Genomic DNA, 27,377 nt, shown 5'->3' with positions numbered 1-27,377 from the left:
TTATAATTTAATACAGTTTTTTATTTATTCCATACTCTTTATAATTTAGTTTTGGCAGTTGATTATAATGTAGGTCTTTTCCCACAGCTGTTATATATTACTCAGGTCTCTTTACTATTTATTTTTAACAAGAGCATTATAATTTATCATGCATAAATTCATGGTCAATCATCTTCCCTCTGAAAAGGGGGATGTCTCTCTCTCTCTCTCTCTGTCTCTCTCTCTCCCTCTCTCTCCCTCTCTCTCCCTCTCTCATGTATCTTTAAGGGCAGCCCCTGGTGGGGGCGGGGTGTGGATGAACTTATGTGGCTGTGGAGTTCCCTTCTCGGCCGCTAGGTGCGTCTCTGCTCCACGAAAGCTGCCGTGAAAGACTCGGGGCTGGCGGAGAGGAGGAGGATGAGGATGAGGAGGAGGGGGCGAGGAGAGGAGGAGAGAGCGGGGAGAGAGGACGGTGTTTTATCAGCCAAGTGCAGCCTGAATCGTGGGGAGCGGACGATGGGGGGAAAAAAGCCCACTCTTGTTTCTTTTTCTCCAGCATTGCCGTCATTAACATGTAGACCGGTGCGCGTCGGAAGACCCGGGGGTAATGGCTCGTCTCTGTCCAGGAGAATATAATTCTTGTCATAGTTGTGAATAAAAAAGATTTTGGATTAATAGCGGACTTGTTTTGGACTATAAGGGTTTCCTTCATTGCTTTCCGTGCGCGTGTAAATGTTGGACCGCATTTCACCTGAGTTTCTACCCTTTTGGAGCGAAAAGTGCGCCAGGCTTATTTCCAACGCTTGAGAGTCCGGATGTTTTTTGGAGGGGCTATGTGGCTTTTGGACGGAATGCACCTTATCCTGACGGGACGTAACGCACAGAGGAATATAATCTGAGGTGGGAAAAAGCTGCGGATCGGATCCTTCCTTCACGGTAAATGCACATTCACTCTCTAGTTCTACAAGAGCTCCATCAGGCTTGGACAGATGCTGTTGAAGGCTTTAACACTTTACTGGCGAAAAAAAAAAATCAGCCAACTGTGATGCAGTGGGCTGATGTTCTTAGTTTATGATTTCCTCTGCTGGATTACCCAGATAAGGTGGTGGTGGCGGTGGAGGACAAGTTCAAGTGGATGTTAAAATAATCCACATCTTTTCCTTCTCTTCCACATGACGTTTTTTTCTGTTTATTGGTGAGAAGTGTGTATGTGGAGAGGCTGTTGGAAACGTCCCTGCGCACAGCGCAAAGCAACATCTCCTCTGCCTCTGTCTGCCACTTCGGGCTGTCTCACTCTCCTCCAAGCCCATGGACGCACGGAGCTGCGCACTCTCACCCAGCGAGCTGCGCAAAAATAAAGAGCTCCAGCCCGGGTTAGAAGACAAATAACGCTTCGGCTTAAATGACAGAGCTGTGATGTAGTTGTGGAGGAATAGTCATCTGCTGCAGATATGTGGGGATTCTTAAAAAAAAAATCCACCTGCAGACTGTGCGCGAATATAAATCTTCCATCTCTAACTGTCAGCTCACGACCACCACCACCATCATCCTCTTGTGTTATTAAAAGAAAAAATCTCTATACTTTAGTCGCTGTTAATCAAATGATGGCAACCCTCCTCTCAGGCTTATTGCTGGGGGTCAGGATGGAGGGGATTGAGGAGAACTGTGTGTGTGTGTGTGTGTGTGTGTGTGTGTGTGTGTGTACGTGCGCCCGTGCTTGATGAACAGAGTCCCTCTATTTTCTTCTCTGCGATCCAGGGGCAAAGTTGCGCCCGTCGGCCGCTGCGGGGGCACCATCACCATATAAAACTAGACGAATGCCTTGTGCGTGTGTGCGTGCGCGCTCATGTGCTCCAAGGACTTGCCACCCCAAAAAACTAAGAGCGCTTGGATGCTGTGACGCGACCCCAGCAGTGGGCTTCGGTCCTGGCCATGCTTTCTGTGCCTTGTAGATGAGCCAAACGGAGCCCGAGTGATCGTGCATATTTTTTTTTTTTTTGTGTTCAGGGCTACTGTCAGACAGCATGGCAACTCAAAAATGTTAATGTGATTATATGTGTTCAGATGTGCCAAAAATAGCACCAGGGCTGATACCGGGGGATTCTAAGTCTACGTGGGACCCCTAAACACAAACCCCACAACCCCTATGTCGTCTCTCAGCATGTAACTGCAGCACCTCAAGGCCCACAAGGTACCTCAGCTTGTTCTCCGCAAATATAAACCTGAGACAAAATGGCACTTGGATTTACAAGCAAACATTTCTCTCTGTCCTTGTGATGTCCTGATCTTGTGTGAATCACTCAACAGCACCTTAAGATTAATATTTAAGTGATCTATAAAGATTTACTTATAAGTGGAAAGGCATGAGATCACGTGGCAAGAACGCATGTGCAGGCATTAGATGACTCAGTCTGGTTCTGACCTTTAATGAAAATGCTTGTTTTTTTGCCTGCTCTCCTCCGTCATCTTGTCATTAAATGGTGGTAGAGACTGACTAAACGCCACACACTCAGTCCCTGGGGCTCTGATCTACATAGCTCAGCCCTCAAGGAAAACATCTACCCACCACTGATCGTTGTCTCCAGCATTTCTCCCTTTACACGTTGCACTCCTGGTTTACCCACATCCTTCGCTCCCCTCTTACCTCGCCTCATCCCGCATCACTGCGAGTAGGAGGGAGCTACTTTGTAAATTATAGATTCCCTGTTGACTCACACTGTGGTCCTGTTGTTTCAGGGGAAAGCGGCCACCTCTCCCTCTCTGGTGACCTGTTTTGCTTTGAGAGATTCTGTACGTGAAGCTGGCCTTGAATGTGCAGTTGTGGTTGGAACCGTTTTAGTGCAGTGATAAATTTTGCCAGTGGGACATTGGTTATGCTGTACCAGTGGTTAAAACCTTGAAATATTTTGTTTGTCCTCCTGGTTTAACAAAGCGTTTACATGTTGTGTCCTGAATACCAATAATGACAGGACCGTGGTATAGCTTTAATTACGCTATGTGTTTTCTTCTCGGGACATGGCCAACAGAGGTGTAGGTACGAGTGACAGTTGTCTGAAACTGTTACAGTCTGCAGAAGACTGATTATGATTTAACACCCAAGCAACTCTACACTAACTTTGTGTTCAGTTCAACAACCTATAGGAGATCAATTTCAGTTTAAAGATTTTTAATTTCTTTGGAACAAGAACACATGTTAATGGTAAATATATACATGTAATGTGTGTCCCTTAAATTCTTTATAATGGTGTGTGTTAGGTCATCCACGTGGACATTTACAGATTTTGAAAACCCAAAAGGTAGACGCCAAGGAGGTAGAGGTATTATTTGTAAGGTTGGTGGTTTGATCCCTAGGCCCTCCAGTCCGCTTGTGGAAGTGTCCTTGGGCAGGACACAGAACCCCAATCCACCCCTATAGGATGTGCCATCAGCGTGTGTTTGGGTAGAGAAGTGCTGTATGCAGAGGCACCATATGAATGTGTATATCATGTTATTGCTTATGTTGGTCGATGGTTATCGGCCAGTTTTGTGTGTGTAGAGTTATTCACCGACTTTGAAGAGAACAGCAAATTGAGAAAATTGACCTGTTCGCAACAGATTTTCCATGAGCATGAGAGAATGTGTGCTTTGCTGAATCTGGACTGCCAAGTTAAACAGAGATCTGCAGTGCGTCATAGTCGGATAAACATTTAAAAGATTTAGAATTGGCATGAATTAATGAGTGCATTTGGCTGAAAGAGTGAACAGTGTTGAAACGTGATGTAATGTCATTACTAGCTAGTTACATCCATGGTCCTTGCTGCAGGTATTGATGACTTGCACAACAATGGGTTAACGCATATCTTAATAAGGGTTGACTACAAACTTCCCTTAACCATCAGATCATGTTCGATATTAGTCAAAGGGTTGTTTTGGAAGGCACTGACACATCTAGTTTTTATGAAGCTATGATTGTTGAAAAGGGCATCATAACACACTTAAAGTGTGTGTCTCTTGTTTCTCGTCCAGAGGACAGCAGCTCAGTCTAGAGACAGAGGCTGAAAAAAAAACAAAAAACCTAGATGCTGGTTTGTCCCTGTTTGTTTAAGGGTAAAATGAAGATGATGTAGTATTGAATCAGTGGTGTAGACAGAGAGCTATACTTCCATCAAGGCCGAACAATCCTCCAGATGATTGTCAAGAAAGTGGGAATAGAAATCCTGGAGCTGCCCTTATTCATCCGCTCTTGCACCCAGCCCAAGCCCCACCCGTCCACAAACCTTGGCAGAGGTAATAACAACGATTACCATAAATAAAATCTTTAGTGACACAGTAGGGAGATTGAAGATTTTACAGGGATACAGAGAGGGTACATTTAGTTTCATCCAGTTTATCTGTTCTTCATTTGAGAGGAAACTGGTTCAGTTTTTCACCATGTTTTCTCCCACATGTTGTTGCAGATGGGTTTTTGCTGCTTGCTTCTGCTTTGGTAGCAGGATGATGTTCACAGGATAGTTTGTAGACTCGTGAATTTGTCAGAGATAGGGATGAAAAAAAGCCTGTTCCACTTTTGAATTGGTGAGGAAATGGAGAGAAGGCATAAGTAACAACCCAGCAAAAATATAATACATTGTCTCATCATTTTCAGAATAGGAAATAAAATGCTGCATATGTATTATAAAACATTTTTTTCTCCAGAGATTAATTTGAATGGTCATATTTAATATCCAGCAGATGCATTCAGACATGTATTGAACTGCAGAGATCTGCCGAGTTTCTCCACAAGGGCTGTATTTGTGAAGGCAAATATCCGAGTGAGAGCCTCCTGAGTGTGTCCCTACTTTTTTCCGCCTAGCTTCCCAGTATAAATTCAGCAGAAACTCTGGGGGACCTCATGTGAGAGCACAGCAGGATATCCTCTGCAGGATTAACCGCAAGCAAGTGGGGGGGATTGATGACACTGCTGAAGTCTGTCTGAAGTGACAGACACAAAAATGAGTGTAAATGTGTAAATGGGATGTATGTGTAGATAAGTGTAATGTATAGAAGCAGTGAAGGAAATGTGTGTGAATGAGTGGTTGTTAATACTAGAAAGGTGCCATATTACTTATTTGTAATGTTACCTGATACATAGCTGGTCTGTGGTTATCAGTAGCTGCTTAACATCCAGTTGGATGGAATTTGGAGGCACTGTTATTCAAGATGCTTGCGAAATAGGAATTCTTACTACCTCCTTAGCTTTTAACTATTCACCAAACATGTCTTCTTACAATCTTCTCTTGACAAGTTCTCTATTGAAACTTCAGAGTTGCACATGATAATTCACCAGGTTATCATGCTAATTGTTTCTGCACATTGCCTTGTTAGTCCATTCAGGCTGGAAAACCTGAAGGATACTACATGCATATTACCAGTAATTCTGTCAGAGTTGCCAGCATGCTGATGCCATTTTCTTTCATTCTTTAAACAAGAGGTGGTCTGATCAAGAAAGAAACATGCAAATTAAATTCACCCTCAGTAGAAAGAAGCTCCTTCAAAATAAACCCAAACCTAAGTGGGAAATCATGTGATTTGTAATTCAAATGAGGTGACCCTTTATAGACGATAACTCAGATACATGGCAGAGATACACAGCTCATCCATCTATGCAAATCACATCCTCTTCCTGTTTGCTTATTGCAGCTCAAAAAGGCTTCAGTTGGCGCTCGGCTGCTTTGATCCGCGGGGGGCCTGCGAACAACAACAACGAAAGCAGAAACAATCCCTGAAGAAACAAACCACAGTTATTTTTGTGCTTTGATAGTCATGCTAATATTGTGCTTCGACACGCTGGCAGCACCTGCATGGGATGCAGTGAGTGCATGTTACTCTTGTGCACATGCTGCTTCTTTTAATTATCAGAATGTTTGGATTGCATAGAATGGGAATAAAACAAACAGCTTGCATGTTCGTAATTAAACAAAACCAAAATGGAGATTTTGCTGCGTTAAATAGGATAAAAAAAAAAGTAGGTCATTGAAGGTGATTACGTTCATAGACGTCAGAGTAGAATGTAACAGGGGAGTTGCAACTCCACCAACAGGCTTATCCAAATAAAGAATTCAGAGATGGAGGACAGAGAAAAAGCTGCTCAAATAAAATAGACCTCACGGTGCACTGATACCTGCCTGTTCCCAGTGATGACAGACAGAGGTGATAAGATGCACGGCTAGCAGCAGAGAAGATATTACTTCTTCTGCACTATTTCAGAGTGGGAACCTTGTTTATGGCTGCTGGCTGCCGAAAAACAACTCCATGTACTGAGAATCCAAGCAAGTTTTATTTTCTGTAATGGTGGGAGGACTTTCTATCACGCAGAATAACACTGTGTGTTCGGAACCCACACTTGTTGACGCTCCTGTCGACATGCCTTCTGCTCCATGTACGATCACTTCTGTTCTTAATGCAGATGTGTAACCGCTGGTTAGTTTTTCACCACATGCTGTAATCCACAAATGTGAGGAGGGGAGAGATGAGATGAGAATATATGGAACAGAAAATCCTGAAAGTTTGGCATGGTCTCTCTTTCTTATGCTGCTGTCATTTGGGTAGATTCCCTGGCAGTGAGAGTATCAGAGAAATGGCGGGTAGCAGTGAATAATTTTTTAGCAAAAGGTTCAGCACAGGGATTTAGTGTTATTGTGTCTAAATTCTCTTTCTAAGTCTCAAGCTTAGTGGAGACTTGTACTGATTCATCACCTGTGCTCTGTTTCTGAGAATTTCTTCAGTATTCACTAACCTGGAAAGTTTAGCCTCTTGTTCGCCTTACCAGCCTCCAGCTAGTCTTACGTTTATGTCCGATGTTCGATTAACAGGCCATCAATCCAACTACACTCGCCACACCATTTGTATTCGAAAGTTACATAACTTATGCAGAAAATTATAGAATAATTTACCAGACACCTAGATAATCATTATTTTCTGTAATGATGTATGGACAACACATTTTTTTTTATCAGTTATCCATTATTGTAGTTATCATTACATTTATACAGTAGAATGTACACCTGATATTTGGTTGAATATGAAGGGGGGGAGAAACTGTTCCTGACTGTTATATACTAAAAACTGTATAATATTAAAAGGTAACTCAGTGTTGACTGTCATGTTTTAGTGCCACTTGTGTTGCTGGCCTTTTCAGACCATACACATGTATTAGCTTTGGTCTCAATCTCCTAACCTGTTTCCTTTGTTGAAAAGAAGTGAAACATGTTTTCTCTCAAGAATAAGGCAAGGTTGAGCTGCTGTGTCAATTAAAATAACACTTATACTCTATTACTCTGTTAATACTGGGCTCATTGCGTGCTGATGATGCAAGACGACAGTTGCCAAAACTGTCCAGTAATTGACTCAGATAATTTCAGTATAATTACATATGACCTAATGTCCTCTAGCTCTGAAAGTGAATTGTATGAATAAAAAACAGGCCAGAGCTGGAAGGCAAATATTACATCATTCAAACAGAAGCGCAAACATGAGAGTGCTATTTTGTTTAATGAGAGTTTGTGTATCCAAAATTGTTCACGCTGCATCAAGTTAACTGAGATTCTCAGCGTAATCGTGAGTAACAGCTCAACATTCATTTGAAGGCTCCCCAACTTCACTGCTGTGCCTGCCCTGAAAAAGACCTATAGAGCAATAGCGATCACTCTTCCTTGCTTAGTTTGCTGAGTGAACACAACACTGATTGGGCTGAGGAGGACCAGCAATGCTGATGTGTTTTGCAAGGATTGCATAACCAAAGTGTAAAAGTAAGATAACCTCAATAAATGTCCAGAAAAGACAGAAGAAAGTTGAAGATCAAATGATGGACTTAACCGTTGGAATCTAACCGCTAACGATCTTCAGACCGGATGTGTCACATACAGTACATGACACATTGTGAATATCCACATTCACTGTATTAATGCAATTATGAATCAATTTTGCTATGATGCTGCTGCTAGCTATGCATTTGTACAATAGACCCAAAAACATTTTCCTGAATGTTATAGTCTGAGGATACTGATACTACAGCATTTGGATTTAGCATTACACACTGTGTACACACATTTGCTGTCCTCCATATTTGTTCTGCCTTAGTGTATATTTTTCTGCATGAAGGCTTTTCTGTCTGTTTAATAAAAAAAAAATTGGCTCATAAAGAGTGATCTGCAGTACAACAAAATAAACAATATTTCCCTATCATCGCACAAGACACTGCCCTAAACGTTATTACTAAGCATTTTCCATCAAAAATTCCCAAACCCATGCTAACATGCTCCTTAAATCTGACCAGCAGAAGTTTATTATCACATACCAGACAGAAAAGCAGCAAATGAATCTTCAGACAATTTATCAAGCGTTGGGACCCTGGTCTTCATCTGATCTCTATTAACGATGACCATGATCTCCTCGTAACCTTAACTAAGGTTAACTAATTTCAGGTGCTTAGTCCGAACTATGTAGAGACAAAAACTGTCTAATAACGAGTGAGTTGTGTTGCTCATGTTCCAACTATCACTTGACAGTAGTATGCTACACATCACATTAATACTGTCCAGTGTCAGTTAGAATAACCAACCAAGCACATGCAGTGTATGATGAATCACGGTTTGTCTCGTCTGTGTATGACATGAGCATTTGTGCAGTGGCTAATACGAGTGGTGCTGGAGAATGTTTTGTTGTGACAATCTGACAACAGGTCAGCTGGTGTAACTGACCGTTTACGAAACAAAAGGTAAATGGGATGCATTTAGACACAGTGTTTACATCACACCGGTACTGGGCAGGCCCTCCCTTGACTCTCAAAGGGGGCCGCAATTCTTACTGGCATGGAAGAATGGTTATCTGAGTTACCATAGCTTTTCTGTCAGCTTCAACCAGCCTTGGATCAACAAGGCATTTCCTTCTGCAGTTCTGCTGCTCACTGAATGTTTTCGGTTGTTTCACACCATTCTGGGTGAACTCCAGAGACTATAGGGCATGAAAATCCCAGTTTAATCCCAGTTCTCCCCAGAAATACTCAAACCAACAGTCATGTCAAAGTGTCTGACATCACTTTTTTTCCCTCCGTGAACATTAACTGAAGCTCCTGACCTGAATCAGCATGATTTTATTCGCTGCACTGCTGCTACATGGTTGGCTGATTTGATGTGAGCAGGAGCACAGGTTCTTCTGATACTGTGCTCGATGTGTGTGTCATTTATTTGTGCTTATGATTAACTTATTGTCATCTAATGCAGCTGCCCCAGCCTTTATTATTCTGGCTCAGAGTGTTTGAGTGCCATGCTGAGATGACTGAGTTCAGAGTGCAGTGTTGTGGTGAGGGACAAATCAATGACTGCTGTTACATCAGCCTCTCCTTCCAGATCTAATCACTATGATCAACTTTTCCCATGGAATTCTTTACATGGAAAGTAAAGTAAGATTACATGTACCCATGCATCTTTACTGCGCTTAATAAAAAGGCCACTTATACAGTAACCTGTTTTCCAGGTAATATAGAAGGAAATGATGTCTTTTTGCCTCTGTGTCTTGTGTCCGTCCCTCAAGGCGTCGCTTTTAAAGCCTTCAAATCCTTTCACACATTTGTGTCAGCTGAAAGCTTACCTGAGGATGCAACTGAAAAGAACAGACTGTGCTAGCAGGCTCTTAGGTCTGTTAAGGTTACGGGCCGGAGAATGTTTCTGTGAACGTTCGTGTGTGTGTACATTTCTGGGGAGATGACTGCATGTACGTGTGGATGCGTTCATCTGCAGGCAAGCTATTCCTGAACAACACGAGTAGAAATGGAACGATAATAGACTTCTCTACTGAGACAAAGCACTGAGGCTTTCATTAACAAGTCCTCTTGTCTCATGTCAGAGGTAAACATTTGTTTTCAATTTTTGATAAGATTAATATTTTGGCATTTTGCCTTCACTTGATCATCGACAGTCTTGGGGGAGAGACAGAAAACCATTATAAACATTACATGACATTTAGCTGATGCTTTTATCCAAAGCTACTTCCACGCATTCAACATCTATGAGGGGTCATTTGCGGTTCAACATCTTTCCCAAGGACTCTTCGGCACAGGCTGGGATTCAAGCCACCAACCTTCTCGTTGGAGTACTACCACTCTACCCTCTCAGGCACAGCCGACCACAGACGAGAGAAAGATATGTTTTTTTTGGTTTTTTTCAAATACTGCATCAAAATCTGTGATTCCCTGTGAGCATTTCAAAAATACATCTATCAGTTTGTTTGATGCCACAGCGTTGCTGCATAGATGACCCTGACTGTAACCTCTGAACTAGGGTTCAGATACAATTAGCTTTGCGTACACTGCATGCTTGTTTCCACCAAGAATGATGCTTTCATTTTATTTTTTAGGCTACATAACAGTAAAATAACTTTAATCTGTTCTGAATCTAGAGCTGCATCAGAGCAGATATCAGGCTTTTTGGGATTATAACACTGACCTCTGAAAGACCTGGACCAGTTGAGGGAAATCTGCAGGTGAGGCTGAAACCTTTTCCAGGCTAAACAATATTGTTGACGGAAAACTGTGGTGTTTTTTTGTATTTCCTCACAGTCACAGAGGAATTACAGCCACCTCACCCTCAATCCCTCAGCCCCACAGATGACGGTTTTCCAAGATCTTTCTTTTGGACTCAGTTAATTCTGGATGTATGTGTTATACATTTATGGTGATGGATCATACATGGAAAATCCAATGTCTACCCTAAATTATGTAAATCATATTTTTCGATTTTGTGCAATTTGTGCATAAAAAATAAATACAAATATAATTTCAAAATTCAATAAATTTCTGGTATCACACCACTCATGAAATGAAAACAGTCTCCTTTCAGTTCTCATTAAATGAATACAAGACAGATACTGCAAAGACAGTTGTGATCCATGTCACAGGAAGGTCGGTGATTCAATGCCTGCCACCTTCAATCCACATAATGTCCCCTGCTGGCTGGACTGGTAGTTAGTGAATGTGCTGTGTGTGAATGGATGAATGTGACTTGAAGTGTGAGTGTGAATGCTTTTACTGGTTGTAAAGACCAGAAATTTTTTTTTATATAAATGCAGTAATGCCACCGTTTGTTAGTAGCCTGAGTCACAACGTTTCCCTGTTGAGATGCTAACATAAATGCTCTGGAACAAGAGTTGAGACGTGTGTGAAGGGATTAAGGCATTTCGGATGCGAGAGTAACTTTTGTGCCACGTTGAGAGACTTGTGTGTTACCATTGTTTTCATCCACCCCTCCAAAGTGATTCTTGAAACTCTGTTTTTGACTCCTATCGTTTCCTGTTTATTGTGACATCTCTTTCCTTGTGTGTCTGCTGGTTGTTTAACCTCCTGTCATTGTCGATTTTCTCATTTTTACGATTGTCTGCCCCGCCTTGTTGTTTTTCACCTGCGTCCTATTATCCCTGCCTCTTGTGTATTGAGTCTCTCTGCTCTCACTCATTATTGTTAGTTGGTCTGTTCAACTTCCCACTGTCTCCTTGTGCTTCTGTTGTGTAGACATGTCTTTGAGTAGAATTTACTGTGTGCATCTGCCTGGCTCTCCACCACCTGGAGCTACTGTAAGCCTGTTTGTTCTTATTAATTTTCTTCTCTGCACCAGCCTTCTTGTGTCTGTATTTGGGTCCAGTGATGATTGCACTGGAAGAACCACTTGTTTAAAAACTAAAGTTGGAATGGTTGTGGAGTGTACGCCATGCACCACTCACACCCTGTCCACACGAATGGGGATACTTTGCAAAACAAACTTTTCCCCTCTGAGTTTGGGCTCTTTCACAATCAAATCTCATCTTAAGTCACTAAAATGGATGTTTATACAAATGCCAAAGTGCAGATTTTCAAAAACGGTTTGTGTGTATTCAAGTATAAATGTGAATCAGTAATGAAAGCTATATAACCGGTACCTCTATGTTTCAGTGGCACTGCTAGTTCAAGAACTACACGTTTGCAGCTAAATTTAGAATCACTGTACTACATTACTGACATGCACAGGCATTTTCCTTGGCCAATATTGCTTGGACCACATTATTCTTTGAGACAAAGCATGGGTGTAGGCTTTGTTTTAGCATTTGGAGTCATTTTTGTGTTCTCATCTCAATGAATATATTTTGTTAAACCAAGGTTGTGTGTATGGACATCATTGTAGATACAGGAAAATATTTGTTTAGAAAAATATCTGCAGTAGTGTAGACAATGCTTAAGTTTCACAGCTTGAATTTGGTCAAGGATGTATGTTGCATACCAAATACAAACCCAAGCTCAACAGACTACATGCTGGTACAAATATAATCTGAAGAGAGAGTAATTTAATGCAGGCCAGACATTTTGTGATCTCTATCTAAAATCACACAAACTTGACTTTCTGTTTGATGTGGGTTAATGTAGATCTGATTTCTCTGAGCGTGATCACTATTCTCAGCAAAAATGGGACTCCATTTTGTGACACACATTGCCAGGAGCAATATGTTGCAAAGTGTCTGAAGTCAGTACAAGCGGTAGATGCCGCTGTAGAGGCACTACCCAAACTTGTTCCTGAGCGCTTTACTAGGGACAGACAATTTAGACCTCACACCTTTAAGCCAGAATTGATACGAATCAACATCAAAAAGTAATGAAAACAGAATTCTGAGTCCCTGCAGTGGCCTTCACATTCCCACTGTAACTTCAAGCCTCTTTAGGTTCCCTGTTGCGCCTCCAGGGAGATTTTCAGATTAGTACCTGAAACTAACAGAAGTAGATTTGAACTCTCAATTGGTGTAATGTAGGTTGAGAAGACATGTCCAGTGACTTAAAGAGGACAATAGTGTAACTGGATATAGGCAAGTTAAAATGTGCAGTATTGGGTCCAAGGTTTAAAGATTCAGTGTGTAAGATTTAGCTGAAAGGATCTATTGCCAGAAATTGAATATAAAATAATCCTAGTGATGTTTTCATTTGTGTGTTTCATCTAAATTGTACAAAGTATTCTTTTCTTTACCCTAGAATGGGCTTGTTAGAGTTAAATACTTTGTATTTACATAAGGAGCAGGTCCTCTTTACGGAGGCCGCCATGTTCTCTAAAGTAGTCCAGACTGGACAACTTAAACACCCTTTGAGTTTCTATGACAACTGAAGGCTTCCACAGGTTCTCTGTCATGTTTGGAAGGGGAGGGTTAGGTGAGGGGTATTCAGCTGCAACATGCAACTTCACCACTAGATGCCACTAAATTCTACACTTGGAACCTTTAATGATGCAACCTGCCCAAAATGTGTCCGTATATTTTTAGGTGTGGTTGTGCTGACACCTAAAGGTGTGAGCATGTGTGCAGGCGTATTCTTTCCAGATGCAGCTCAGTACTGACCTGTGCCTTTGTCCTCAAGGGATCAATATCATGGTGAGCCAGTGTGGGGGCAACGATAGCCAGTTTCATGCCAATCCATCGGCTTACCACCAACCCTTCATGCAGCCCAGGCACAAGATGTCGGCCAGGTGAACTAAACAGAAAAGAAGGAAACCTCGGCTCTTCCGCCAACCACACAGATAATGCTGGTTGCTTTCCACTTCATCCATGACATGGAACTCACGGAACCAGCCTGCTTAGTATGGACACCCACCCACCGACTGACTGTGACTGAGAGAAAATACCCTCATATTGATTCTGCACTGTTGAGATGATGTAATTGAATATAGTGCAGGCAGGCAGACCCTTAATGTACTCATCCTTGGTGTGATGTTATTAGACTCCTCCTGTTTATGCAATGAACTCGTCATGAATGAAAAGAAAGTGTGAGTTCAGGGATGTGTGTGTTGGATAAATGTCCAGTCAAGTGCTTTAGTTTTAGAGTATTTTTTTTAAATCACTGAACTTTGATTTTACAAAAGTAGAAAGTGGACTATGTGCAAGCTTAGTCTGAAGCTGCAAAGGAGAGGAACGATGAGAAGGACGAGAAGTGAGGATGAGGAGCAGCAACATAGGGGAGAAAGTGAGCTGACACATCCTCTCAGTACTCATATACCTTACGGCTAGTGTGTGTGTGTGTGTGTGTGTGTGTGTGTGTGTGTGTGTGTGTGTGTGTGTGTGTTCAAGTGAAGTGCTGGAGGCTCCATGCTGGAGTTTAAGTCTGTAGCAGCCCAGGATGCACACCCCACTGATCTAGACTGACAGGCTAGAACACAAGCTATAGTCCCTGGTCAATAGCCTGAATGCAAGTCCACTAACAGTGACCAACAACCAACAGTCAGCAAACAGCCTGGACAACAGAGAGGCTTCTTTGTTTTAAAACATTGCACATGGTGAGGTACTATGACTACCTACAATTCAGACTACTAACTTCTGTTATGAGGAAGTTTAAACTTTGAAATGTGCCTGGATGTCTGAAGGCACAAAGGATGAGTTCCAAATCCAAATGTAGGAGGATTGAGCCAAAAGTGAAAAATAATCTAAATTTTAGGTGACAAAACCTACAGTGTTCTGGTGTGCTGCCTGCTGCTGCTGAGTGACTGTATATGTGTTTGTTTGGGCATGAATGTCCGAGAGAGGGGGGTAAATACACAGACTTGAATCATCCCAGACAAAATGGTTGGTGGATAATCAGTAAATGGTGGGTGACCCTGTCATTAATGAAACCACAGCATCCCAAAGGATTATGTCCCTGTGTGATGATTCTTCACTTAATGATTTCTGTCCAATGCCAACATTCAGTTGCAGAGCAGAAAGCAGTGTGCCTATTGTGGATGGGCGTCCAGCACGCCCAGACTTCCTGCAGCAGACCACACTTCATGTTGTGCCGCGGATCTGCTGATTGACCTCTCCCCAATCGATGACCAAATGTGCATGAGCAAATTTTGCGGACACATTCACGTTATCGATCAGTACTCTGCAGACAGTCTCACTCTGCAGGGGTCTAAGTGTTACCTGTAGATGCTTCCACTTTCGAATGAAAACATTTGCAGATTGCTTCATCAATGTTTTCAGGTTCCCTCTTGGCATTCAGGGTAATCTGAAATATTGTCAATAAAATATATTTTACTTTTTTTATTTTATTTGATGTTCACATATGCGAATGATATTTGAACATGAACAAAATAGGTTTTATGTCTTAAAGAATTATAAACACAAGTACCACTCCAATCCAACTGATTACTGGCTGTCCATGAGCCAACAACATCATGCACACTGAGGAGGCTGTAGCTGGATTATTGAAGCCTGGTAAACTTCCCTTTATGGACACAAAGTTAATTGCACAACTGTGATGTGAAATTATTTATAGAGGACTTTGTCAGAGGAGTTTACCCCCCCCCATACCATATTCTCAAGATGACTGGTTCTCTCTGACCAGTGTGAGGTTGAAGCTGGACAGACCTGCAAGCTAAGCACATCCTTCAAATAGTCATAAGCACCTCTTCAATAAATCCCTTCCACGAGCCAAGTCCATGTGTGTGTGTGTGTGTGTGTGTGTGTGTGTGTGTGTGTGTGTGTGTGTGTGTGTGTGTGTGTGTGTGTGTGTGTGTGTGTGTGTGTGTGCCTGGGTGCATGAACATCACAGACTGAGGTGAGATGAGATGCTTAAAATAGGACAGACAAAAGGATGGAGGGATGGCTCGCATGCTGTGATGTTGTGGGGATTTATCACACAACGACGGTGAGTGGAGAGATGGATGGATGGATGATGGGAAATAGAAGGAGGATATGGATGAGACCGACTAAAGCGCGGGCTGATGGAGTGTTTAGCTGGGTGACTGACTAAGCCATAAGTCTCTCGTGAGCCCGTATGCGCTCCCTCTCTCGCTTTATCTGTTCTACCCCCTCCTCTCTCAGCGTCTCTTTAAAACAACACTATGTTCTGTGTGGTGACAAGCCAGGATGAAATGATTGGCCCTTCGTTTTCCCTCGACCGCCCTCTCAGATAATCACTACACCTTCTGGCTGCCTCCACATGCTGACTCTACTTTATTAAAGCCAATCTCTCAATACATTATGTTATCGTGCTTAAGTGTCACTGCTTTGACTGGGGTGGGTTTCGAAACTGCAAATCTAGTTCCATAACTTTTCAAACCATATACCTTTGCAAAATTTCAATGTGGTCTCTGCTCTCTACACAGACTGCCTGAGTCAAGGTCACCAAAGACTTACTACCTGCAAGTGATACCAGCCTGAGTTCCTTTTTAATTTTCCTTGACGTCAGCTTTGATACAGTGGACCACATCAGCAGTCTTAAAACCTTCCTCTTGTGTCCCCCAGGGGTCTATTTTGGATCTCCTCTTATTGACCATATACATTCTGCCCCAGTATGGCATGCTATGTGGATGATGTCCAATTATATTTCCCTGCAGAGTTTGGTACAACGGATGCCTCCTGCATTGTGTCCTGCTTCACCGAAATTTTAACTTGGATGAGCAAACACCTCCTGCCCCCTGCGGCCCCAACACCACCAGCATCAATAATCTATCCTGTTGTCTGGCTGCCTTCTCCAATAATGTGTTGTTTTTGATTCAGAATTGTTCTCTGATGCTGAAGTGAGTAAAGTTGTACAGTCCTGCTTAGTCCAACTGAGACAGCCAGCTCAGATTGGGTCATTCTCTTTCCTCTGCAGACATAGAGAAGGTCACCCATGTTTTTATCTCTCCCAGACTCTACTACAGCAATGCACTCTATTTTCGTATCAGCAGGCGAAACATCCAACGACTGCAGTAGATAGAAAATGCTGCTGCCAGGCTGTTAACACGTACTAAGAGAAATGACCACATTACACCAACTCTTGCTGCCCTTCACTGGCTTCCTGTGAGTTTTACAATTGATTTTACTGCTCGTCTTGAATGGCCTGGCTCCTGACTACATCTGCGATCTGCTAACTCCCTACGAGCCTGCTCGCTCCTTCAGACCTTCTGGCAGGGGCCTACAAATGGTTACTGAATATAACTTGTCACCAAATGTGACTGACCCTTTGCTTTTTTGACTCGTCAGCTGTGGTTCTCACTGCAAAGTTGGCTCTCAGGCACACAAATCGTGTCCTCCTTTAAATCTTACCTTTTTAAATCTCTTCCCAGAATCAGTGTTGTGGTTCTCCATACTGTAGTGAGATGCATTCTCTTTTAATAAATTACAGCTCTGAAAAGTCCTTGTGTAAATGACAAATTTCTCTTTTTGTTACCAGAACCCAATTACCAAAATGTCTAAAACAATTGTTTTAATTCCGATTGACTACATCCTATTAGAATCACCTCCACAATAAAATGTGCAAAAAGTAGAGTAGTCTGAATAACAGACAGTCACTGAATTAAGGTCTTCACTCTGTCCGGAATTTATCAAACCTCTTGCACAATGTCAGCTGGGAGTGGCTCCAGCCATCCTGCAACCCTCTGATGATTTGAAGGATTCTATAGTTTATTTTTATTTGAGTTTATTATTTGAGTCAGTCTCCACACTCAAAAAAGTATGCTCATATATGCAGGTCGGAATCATATTGTCAAAATCAACAAATTTGCCCATGTAGACATGTGCAGTCCCCCGAAATACACGTCACTCTAATAGCTGTCATTGAGTGTCAGTGAAATGGCAACAGCGAGGCTGCAGGCTACCGTGGCTGATCTGAGCTCATTAGGACAGCGACTCAGACTGAGGGGATTCAGCTGGGATTTGTTACGCTGCAGCAGCACCCTTCCACCGGCCAGGAGGTGAAATTGAGAGAGATGAAGTGGAGGATGAAGAGCAGGGGAGTATGAGGAGAAGGTAAAGAGATGAAGTTGAGGGGCAGGAGGAAATTGGGAGCAGAGGGAAGAAATTGAGGAAAAAGAGAAGAGGGAAGGTGGCAGATGGTGGAAGAATTGAGAGAAGAAAAAGTGGAGAGAGGCAATGTAGGATAAAACACAAAGCTGATAAGGCAAGACAAAAATTAGAAGAGGGAACAGATAAAGAAGACAGCTGCACGACGGGAAAACTCACAATTTCTGGACCTTTTAAATGTTAACTAGAAATTGATGAATAAAAATATGCAAAATGGTTTGAGATAGCAGCAGCAAAAATGACAAAAAGATTCAAATTTAGTCAAATTGATGGCAGTTTGTGAGTGCTTAAGAGGAATGAGAGTGTGAGTGATGGTAGTACATGAAAAATAGCAGAGTGTATGCATATGTAAAGGACAAGCGAACAATGTGCTGCTATACACAATCACAGGTTTTCTGATGCATATGTATAAAAATTAAGTAAGGAGAGGAGATGGGGCAGAAAGGAGGAAATAAAGGGAAGAAGGGAGGAAATGGTATAAAGACAGTGAAGGGAAGATTGAAGAGGGATTTTCCAGTTGGTTACCCAGTCCTGACCACGTGTGAAATTTGCTCCGAACATCCGGTGGCGTTCAATCACCAGTCAAGTGAAGCAACAAGGAAATTAACGCCAACACGGGGAAGGAGAAATGGGGAGAGTGATAGAAAAAATTGGAAAAGGCCATCTGAGAAAACACACATATATTCATGTGACATTTTGCAGTAGTGTTCCTCATGCTCCTCAAAGCATTTGGATTGAAAAGCGAGCACTGGAAAAGCTGATGTAACAACCATGAAGTCAGCTATTGAGTCATACTTTTATAGAAACAAAATGAGTTAAACAGCCAGTAAGGTATGGTTGTTATTTTTACCATATTCAAATTAACACGTATCATTTCAGTCTTTGTCTCACATTTCTGAACAGGTCTCTACCGGTGCTGTAATTTGTGTTATTCTGCCTGGTTTCCAAGAATTTATGCTTGTTTCTGTTCAGCAAATTATCTATGACGATAGAAAGTGGCATGAAAACAGCAGGAATTATTTTGAATCATTTAAAGACTCAGTATGTCTTCAAGTGTTAATCCCAGGCATAATGTGTTTTGGTGCGACTGAGGACATCTGTGACAACTGGTGGCTTTTCACAGAACACAGTCTGTAACTTAATTTGAAACACTGTAGGGGGGTGGAAATCCATTTTCCAGCATTTATTCTGTTCAAACTTCATTTGAGAATTAAGCTGGCAGTATTTCATTGTCTTTTTAGCTTTTTTATGATAAGCAAACTCCGTGAACAGACCAATGCATTCATGTTTCAAACAAGTATTTCATGCATATAGCTACATCAGTCAGTGGCGGAACGACAAAGGAAACAAACAGCAGCCTCCTGTGGGAAAGTCTGGTGTTTACTCGACCCATCCCACCAACACCCCCACTCCTCTTGATGAGGACTTTACCGCTGTGCATCTCCTGACTTCTTTCTTTGCTCCTGCCATAATGACATTGGCCACTAGAGGTCCCCTGATGATACAATGTGACTATGGGTCGTAAGCTGCTATTGATGACCTATGGGTGCTTTTCTTTTTTTAATGACTGTTGTTTCCAACAACCAGCAATTAATGACATATCCATATCCAGATATATCAATTTCCCACTGACACAGATGCAGTGGTTGCAAGGAGCAGTTATTTTTCATAACAGTTGAAGATAGCCAGTCAGATTTACCTCCAGCCTCAGGTTTTTTAGCGTTATTGCGATTAAAAGGCTGAAAGACCTGGTACAACTGAAGATTATGATATTCATTATAACAACCATTCTGACACAGTTCAGTTGTGATGTGCCAGATCTCTGGGTCCCTGAGTCTGGTTCTGCTAGAAGATAGTTATTGAGGGAGTTTTTCTCTTCACAGTTGCCAAATCGCTTGTTCATTGTGGGAACTGTTGGGTTTCTCTATAAATTTAAAGGTCCAGTGTGTAAGATTCAGGTGAAAGAAATTTAATGTAGAATAATCCTCATGATGTTTTCACTAGTTTGTTTCATCTAAATAAATACTTTATATTTACAGGGAGGGGACCCTCTCTAAAGAGGCCGCCATGTTTTTTACATTAGTCCAGACTGGACAAACTAAACACCTTTTGAGTTTTTATGCCAACCAAAGCTACCACAGGTTCTTTTCCATGTTTGGAAGGAGAGGGTGAGGTGAGGGGTGTTCAGCTACAACATGCAACTTCAACACTAGATATCACAAAATTCTAAACACTGCACCTTTAAGGTCTTGACCTTTTTTTGCTATGATTTGGCTCTTAAAAAAACTGAACTGAATACCTTTTATTCATTCCTCACTGTCTCATGGATTTTTGTGTGAAGCATTTTGTAACCTTGTTTAGATAAGTGCTTTATAGTTTATTATTATTATTCAGAAATGTGATAATTACAAGCTGCAGGGCCGTCTGTATTGCTTTCTTGGATCCAACTTCCCACCACTTTTCTGGTGATTTTTCTTTGAGTTTTTTAGGGCTTTGTGTGTGTTCCTAAACCCACGTTAAACTGGCAAAATGTGATTATTGATGTCTACAAAGAAATGATAAAGCTTCTGTCTGCTTTTGTTTCCCTCAGCTTCTTAACTTTCTAAAGTGCAGCACAGCAAGAGGGCAGTGAGATGAGAACAGAGAGTAAAGTAAAAAAAAAAAGATATGATGACACCAAGAGAAATAACGAAGACTGGCACACAAGACAAATAGTGAATCGGAGATCAAATGCATCCATGCGTCCATTCGCAATTTAGTTTCAGTCACTGACGCAGAGTGAGATCCAGAGATGGGTAGTTTCCCCAACCGACACAAAGATGAAAGTGGAGTTTGTTTGTTATCCTAACATGTACATAAGATAACATTTTCTTAACAGTGCAAACTGAACACACCATCCAATACAATCTGATACAAGCATACAAGCATGTAATCAATATCTGTTAGCAACAAACTGAAAAAGTGGAACTTAAAAACAGTACAGACGCTGAAGGAATGACACTAAGGAAGGAAACTTCAGACATTTTCAGACGCTGGGTTACATCTGATGAAAGGTGGAGAGGTAGGGACTCACACCCACACACGTGACATGATGCGGGAGCTGAGTCTCTGCACCTCTGCAGCCAGACAGAGCCATGCACTTAAGATGAAAGAAAAATCCGACGCCTTCACATTCTGGCAGGATGAGATGCATGATTACAGCAGTGCCGGAACCATTTGAATCTGACGAGTCGTTCTTGTGCCACCAAACCATGTATGATGTAGAAAGCCGCATGCACAGTTGTTGATGTTGCTCAGCTGCTTGGAAATCATCTCTTTGCGTTACCCTCCTCTCCTTAGCCTTTAGCAGTCTTTGAAAGCTCTTGCTTGAATTGTTGCGCGAAGTGTTTGTGCAGTTGATTGCACAGCAGCTCTTTACCATTTCATCCGTGTCTGTGTTTGTGTGTTTCCATGTGAACACATCACGACTGATGTGTGTGTGTGTGTTTGACCCCCATGGGCAATGACTGTGGAGACCTCCGGATACAGTGACATCACATGCAGACACAAACACACACACACACAAGGTCATCCTGTAACCAGAAGATTGCGCGTTCAACCCTAGTCTCCCCTATCTGCATGCTGAAGTGTCCTTGGGCAAGATACTGAACCATGAATTGCTCCTCTTAGAAAAACTGCTCCTAATAGATGTACTGTATGAATGTATGTGTGAATGGGTGAATGGCAATTACCTGTACTGTAAAGCGCTTTAAGTGGTCATCAAGACTAGTAAAGTGCTATATAAATGCAAACCATTTACCATTTATGTACTTAAAGGGATAGTTCACCCAAAAATGAAAGTTTACTCATTATCTACTTATCACTATGCTGACATTCAAATTCCACTCAAAACGCGTCATTAAAAAAACATGGTGTAAATGAAACCATTTCGAGTCAATTTGAATGTCGGGGCTTGTGACACTTGGATGACACAGCATGAGCAGTATGGAGTCATTTTAATGTCTTTTCTGTGCAATGCTGTTTACCCCTGAAACTCCTAAAGTGTTTTGTGGACTCAAACACTTCATCCACCCCTCTATCAGCATAGTGCTGAGTAGATAATGAGTGAATGTTCATTTTTGGGTAAACTATCCCTTTAAGGTTGTGGCTCAATGGTCTGACAGAGCAGCCATGTGTGACCCCTGTGATGATCACTGTTAATAGTCTTTCGTTGTTTTGTTCGACGACGTTTAACTTTGATCCACTTTGTAATAAGTGGTTCAAAGCAAGAAAAAAACATTTTGCATTACTAGGTTATTTGAAAGCGTGGCAGTGTTAAGTACTAAACAGTACTGTATCAAAGTAGAAAGGAGACAACTAAAAACATTACAATTTGAAAATAAAATAAAAATATATTGTAGTGAGTAAGCAAATATTAATAGATCATAAAAATGTATTTCTTTAAATGCTATTTTATGGTGTTTTCCACAGCTAAACTGCTATAGCAGGGGGAACAATCACTCCCACATAACTATGAACTTTAACCTTAAAGCTTTGAGTTGGAGGCCACTGACCATGTTCCATGTGCACGACAATGATATGACAGGTGAGAGCAGCCAGGGGTGGACCTAGACTCTCTGCACAGAGGGGCCAGAGCACTAACAAGGGGCCCTACTGATAATGTCATTTCAAAGTTCTCACCTGTATCTTATATTTAATATCCTATCAAACCCAATCACACAAATTGCCACTTATTGAGCAAAGCAAGCCTGTGTCTAAGAATGCAGACAGTCAGACCAATATAAGACACGTTTGTACTGGAGAACAAAGTGTTTCAGCACATTGGGCAGTACGTGATCAGATTGACGGTGCAGGTCTACATCGGTTCAGCACAACCTATAACACAGCAGCACCACATCATACAACAGCACAAGCAGTGACACAGACAGGGTCAGTCCTTGGGCAAGATGCTGAACCCCGAGTGGCCCCTCATGTCGAATGCACTAATTGGAAGTCGCTTTGGATAAAAGCTAAATGACATGTAATGTAAAATGTAATAAGTAGATGTTATACTCTGCACTCTGATCTCTCTGTTCTGCCTGCTCCAGTCTATTCTAGCTCATTAACAAGCTCATACCACATAACAACAACATCCCTGTCATACCTTTTGTTTCTATCATAACCTAATCACTCCTAATGGTGGCAAACCTGCCAACACCTTTGGCCTCAACACAGAGAAAAATGAGACAGGACAGTGTGGCGTCATAAGCGTAAATACTTCTCATTGATTATCAGATGCCAGAAACATAAATTATCTGGTCAGGTGTGGGAATAAGCGAATAAGCATCATTTCTGGTCATATGGGTAAACCTTACACCCAGGCCCCACTGGCTGCATGAGCGTCGTTGATCTCACAGGCGTCTGTTGTTCACACTGGCAGTATGTGTGCTGTGTGCCTGCTGCGGAGCTGCTACGTGAGGTGTCTGGTATGACTGCTGTATGTCATCGAATAAAAGTAGCCCACTCAACTGAATGCCAGGATACCACAGGACGCTGTGCATCTCCCAGTCCTCATAACAATAAATACCTTGTTAAAAGAAATCATTTGATTCAGTCCACCGAAATGCTGGGAGCTTTTAATTTAAAACAGGTACAAGACATTTTGCAAATTCAAATGGATTCACGTTTTTTTCAACGTATACCTTGACACAATTAAAACTGTGGTGAAAGATCATTTTCCCTGTCTATTTTTCTGTAAAGAAAACAAGCAAGACCTCTACTCTCTGGAGGAGCAGCGCAGATGAAAACATGGGCACCAAAAGCAAGACAGTACGCAATGCACACACAGAATCATAGATATCCTCCTAACCAGGCTGACATGGGCCGTGCTCATCACAGCTCAGGTCATGTCGGTGGTGAGAGTACGGTTTTTTGAAGGTGTGTATCACTCGGGTACTCCTCCTGGATTAAAATGTTGGCAACCAGGTCCTGTGCTGGCACTGCTGCTGGAAACATCACTGGCAGCTGGGCTACTGTCCTCCACCTCATCACCTCTGTTGCAGTCCAGCCAAAAGGTAGCTCAGCAGAGGGCCCTTACTAAGTGCCCTGGGGTGGATGCACCCTCTGCCCCCGTGGTCGGTCAGCTTATGTGCATGGTTCATGGCTCGCTGCTGCCACTCATGAATTGGTTCCCTGGAGAAAGGATCTGTAGATAGACATCACATCAGCAATAATACTTAAACGGTCACCTCTCCATATAGTATTGATGCCTAAGGGTGCGGTTTTCTGCTGGAGTCTCTTCACTTTGACGACATCTGATCATCAACTGATTGTAGTTCTCAATGACCATTATCCAACAACAAATACAGCTGCTCCACCTCGGTCGCCATTGTTTACTGTTGTTTACTTTACGGAAGAAAAAGCGAGGATTCGGCTATAACCACACAAACACACAGCTACACCCCCTAGAGCCATGGCGGTGAATTGCAGAGCAACACGTTCCCTCGACGGAGAACTTCGAATGCTCAACGACTGTGTCACGTCGACGGCGTAGGTACGGCGTCGACGTGACACAGAAGCATAAACTAGGCTTAAGGCTGCAGTGTATCATAATTGTGATGTGTAAGTCAAGAGTCACTACTGCTGAGAGAGAAGACACAGTGCTTGACTATTGATGGTTTTACTTTCAACACAACCTCTGAAGTGTCCTTCAGGTTTCAGAGTTCAACTAGATCAGCTCTGGATGTTTTCCTGTTTATTACATGACCAGTGTTTGACTTCTTTCCTCACCAGCAGTGCGTGTGTCCATGACAACAAAGAGCAATACTTGCCAACTTTATGGAACACAGTGCAACAATCAATGGAAACAGCTTCCTTATCAATACTCTCTCAATGCCTCTCCATCTTTCTGGTTTTTTTTTGCCTCTCTGTGCGTAGCAGTTGATAAGCAGACATTTGCTTAGCAATGTGGCTGCTGGGAGGAGGGATGGGAGGGCATCTGTCTGCCGGCATGGCTGTTCGGGCTGGGAGGATGGAGTAGATGAATGTCAGCTCCATCACCATGTGTGCTTTGAGTTGGCAATTGTTGCTCTTCTGTGTGGTTTGACTGGAGAGAGACCTCCACGCCTGGGATTACTTAGAATGACTCAACAGATGTTTCACAGAGGAGAAAAAAAAAGACAGGGATTTCTACTCTTGTTTCTGAGCTGGCAGGTGGGAAACTCAAACTGTTTGCTCCTTTAATGCCTCACCTTCACTCCCGTGTTGTTGCCACTCGACCGACTGCCGCCTTTGTCCCGGGAGACCTTCGACAAAATAACAAGAGCAGATGCAAACTGTCACAGCCGTGGTTTTAAAGTGAAGAAATGGACCGCTCTAGAAAGACATCAACTTCCATATTCAGTCTTTTTTGAATATTTAAAGAGAGGAAATGAATGCCAGTGGAGAAAGATCTTTCTGCATGTTTGAGTGCAGTTTGACACATTTACTTTTTGTCTTTCCTAAGATGAAGAAACAGCAGCCACACCACACTTGTACATTTGTTCAGAATCACAGAGTAGCGTGGGGAGCAGACACACATGCTCTCTCTCACCCCAAGTACTAGTGCTATACAGCTTCTAAATGCTAACACCAACGTATTGAAATCAACAAAATATGTGCACTTTACAAAGTTATGGTTTATGCTATACAAATATATAAATAAATTCATATATAAAATAATTAGTCAGAATAAAAATAAATCTAAACGACTGTAATATGATTAAGATTCACTGAAGTACATATCTGTACACATGTCCATAAAAAGCCTGCAATTATTCAATCCATTTGAATTATCTTAACACAATCGTTATGTAAAAGTGCAAGAACAACATTGTAAGAAAAGGAGTCAGTTATAACACAGAAGAATGAGCTATACAATTGGTACATACACACAGTTCCAGTAGCTCTCTCCCAGTCTCAAAGATTGGAGCACTAATTAAGCCAATTCTCCATTAAATCAGACATCACCAATGGACTATGTAAGACTAAGGCACTCATTCGTGATCATATCCAGTTAAATTTCAATGCAGTTTGACCTGGAAGACTTGACTCCATAGCTTGCTCTCTTAGAACATCAAAAATCATCTTTTCAGCACCAGTGCTGTGCAGCAGTAGCACAATCTGTATGTTCCTTGTGTGTATCTCATAATTGAATGCTCTCCTGCTGTATCAGGGAACCTGTAACTGTCGTATTTAACAATGTCGTATGTTAAGTTAAAAATTGATAACAATAACTATAACAAAATAAGATAATAAACCACGTCAACCATGTTCCTCAGAAATACTGTGTACTAATGCTGCAAATTTGAAAGTGAAAGAAAGAGTAATATTTCTGTGTGTGCATGCGTGAGTATATTTCCAGATTTACTCTAACCTCAATTATAATCAATAGTTGCCTTACCCTCCCCTCAACCCTAACCTCAACATAACCTTAACCTATCCTTAAAACATGTACTCAATGATCCCCAAAATCTGACTATGTACACATTTAGTTCCTCACAATGTGACCCCCCCCCCCCCCTTGCTGAATATTGGAAAATCTATAGTCTTCTTCTATTTATCTATTTTGACTGATAGCTTATTCAATGCCATCCTTATTGGTCACGTGAACAAAATCAGACAAAATGTGTTCACAGAATCAGGTCACATTTAAATAGTTTCCTTCTGTTGCTACATGTACATGTGCATATTCATTGTGTGATTTCATGGTAGCTGCCATGTTGATGCCAGAGGATAAATTGCTTCGTCGGCCGCCTTTAAAAGTCAGCAGTTTTTGTTATTTGTTCAGGGACATGGAAGAATTGCCGACTAAACCTCTTTTACTTTTAGCAAAGTGAAGCACGCTAAATGGTCCCTTTGGATCATGTCAAATGAGGAAACCAGTGGAATACACGTGCGTTTTTGTATATTGATGGAAAATTACCACATGATTAAACACAACAGGCTGCTGAAAATGAACAGACAAGACTTTGATCACAAAAGGCCACAGAAAATCCCCAGTAAATGCCCAGTATGTTTCTGCAAGATGAGACCATTGAGGTTTTTTATATGAGCCAAGGGAAAATATAAAACACACACACTTGGTTTTAATTATTTTACATTAGCGATTCATTTATTTGTGCCATGGTCTTTACTTCTGAACAATTTAAAGTGGACAAGATCCAGTTTGAATCCAACCCTGATGACGATGGGTTGTTTAAGTTGTCTGAATAAACTACTGAAGAGTCACATGGTTCTGAAGAGGCATTTTATTTTATTTTATTATGGACAAGTAATACATTCATGCAAAATAAGTTAAAAACAAGTTGTAATTAGTTGCTTTAAGATAATAAAATCATTTGTATTAAAACAAAAGTGAGTTCAGTGATTCAATTCCATCCATTCAATAAAATTATTTCTTTGAAGCCAAAGTATAACAAAAATTAAGTCAATTAATTTGACTATTTAAAGGTCCAGTGTGTAAGATTTAGGTGAAAGGCATCTATTAGCAGAAATTGAATGTAGAATAATCCTCATGATCTTTTCACTAGTTTGTTTCATCTAAATTATATGAATTGTAGTTTTCTTTACCCCAGAAAAGACCCTTAATATTTAAA

At 41.6% G+C, this 27,377-nt stretch overlaps 1 protein-coding gene across 3 annotated transcripts in view; it reads left to right on the top strand.

The window, feature by feature from the left end:
• Window positions 1–271: 271 nt before the first annotated feature.
• Window positions 272–27,377, top strand: part of nlgn1 (neuroligin 1) — a 287,458-nt gene continuing 260,352 nt past the window's right edge. For 2 of the 3 annotated variants that reach the window (XM_069522558.1, XM_069522557.1), the window contains exon 1: window positions 274–915. The gene's annotated coding sequence lies outside the window, so the exon portion shown is untranslated. Of the gene's footprint in view, window positions 916–27,377 lie in introns of all 3 variants that reach the window. The other variant, XM_069522556.1, reaches the window with a different exon arrangement.

Source organism: Paralichthys olivaceus, chromosome 3, assembly GCF_024713975.1.
Source record: "Paralichthys olivaceus isolate ysfri-2021 chromosome 3, ASM2471397v2, whole genome shotgun sequence".
Lineage (NCBI taxonomy): Eukaryota > Metazoa > Chordata > Actinopteri > Pleuronectiformes > Paralichthyidae > Paralichthys > Paralichthys olivaceus.
The sequence above is the reverse complement of the archived record's forward strand: the minus strand, read 5'-3'. Positions and strand labels throughout refer to the sequence as shown.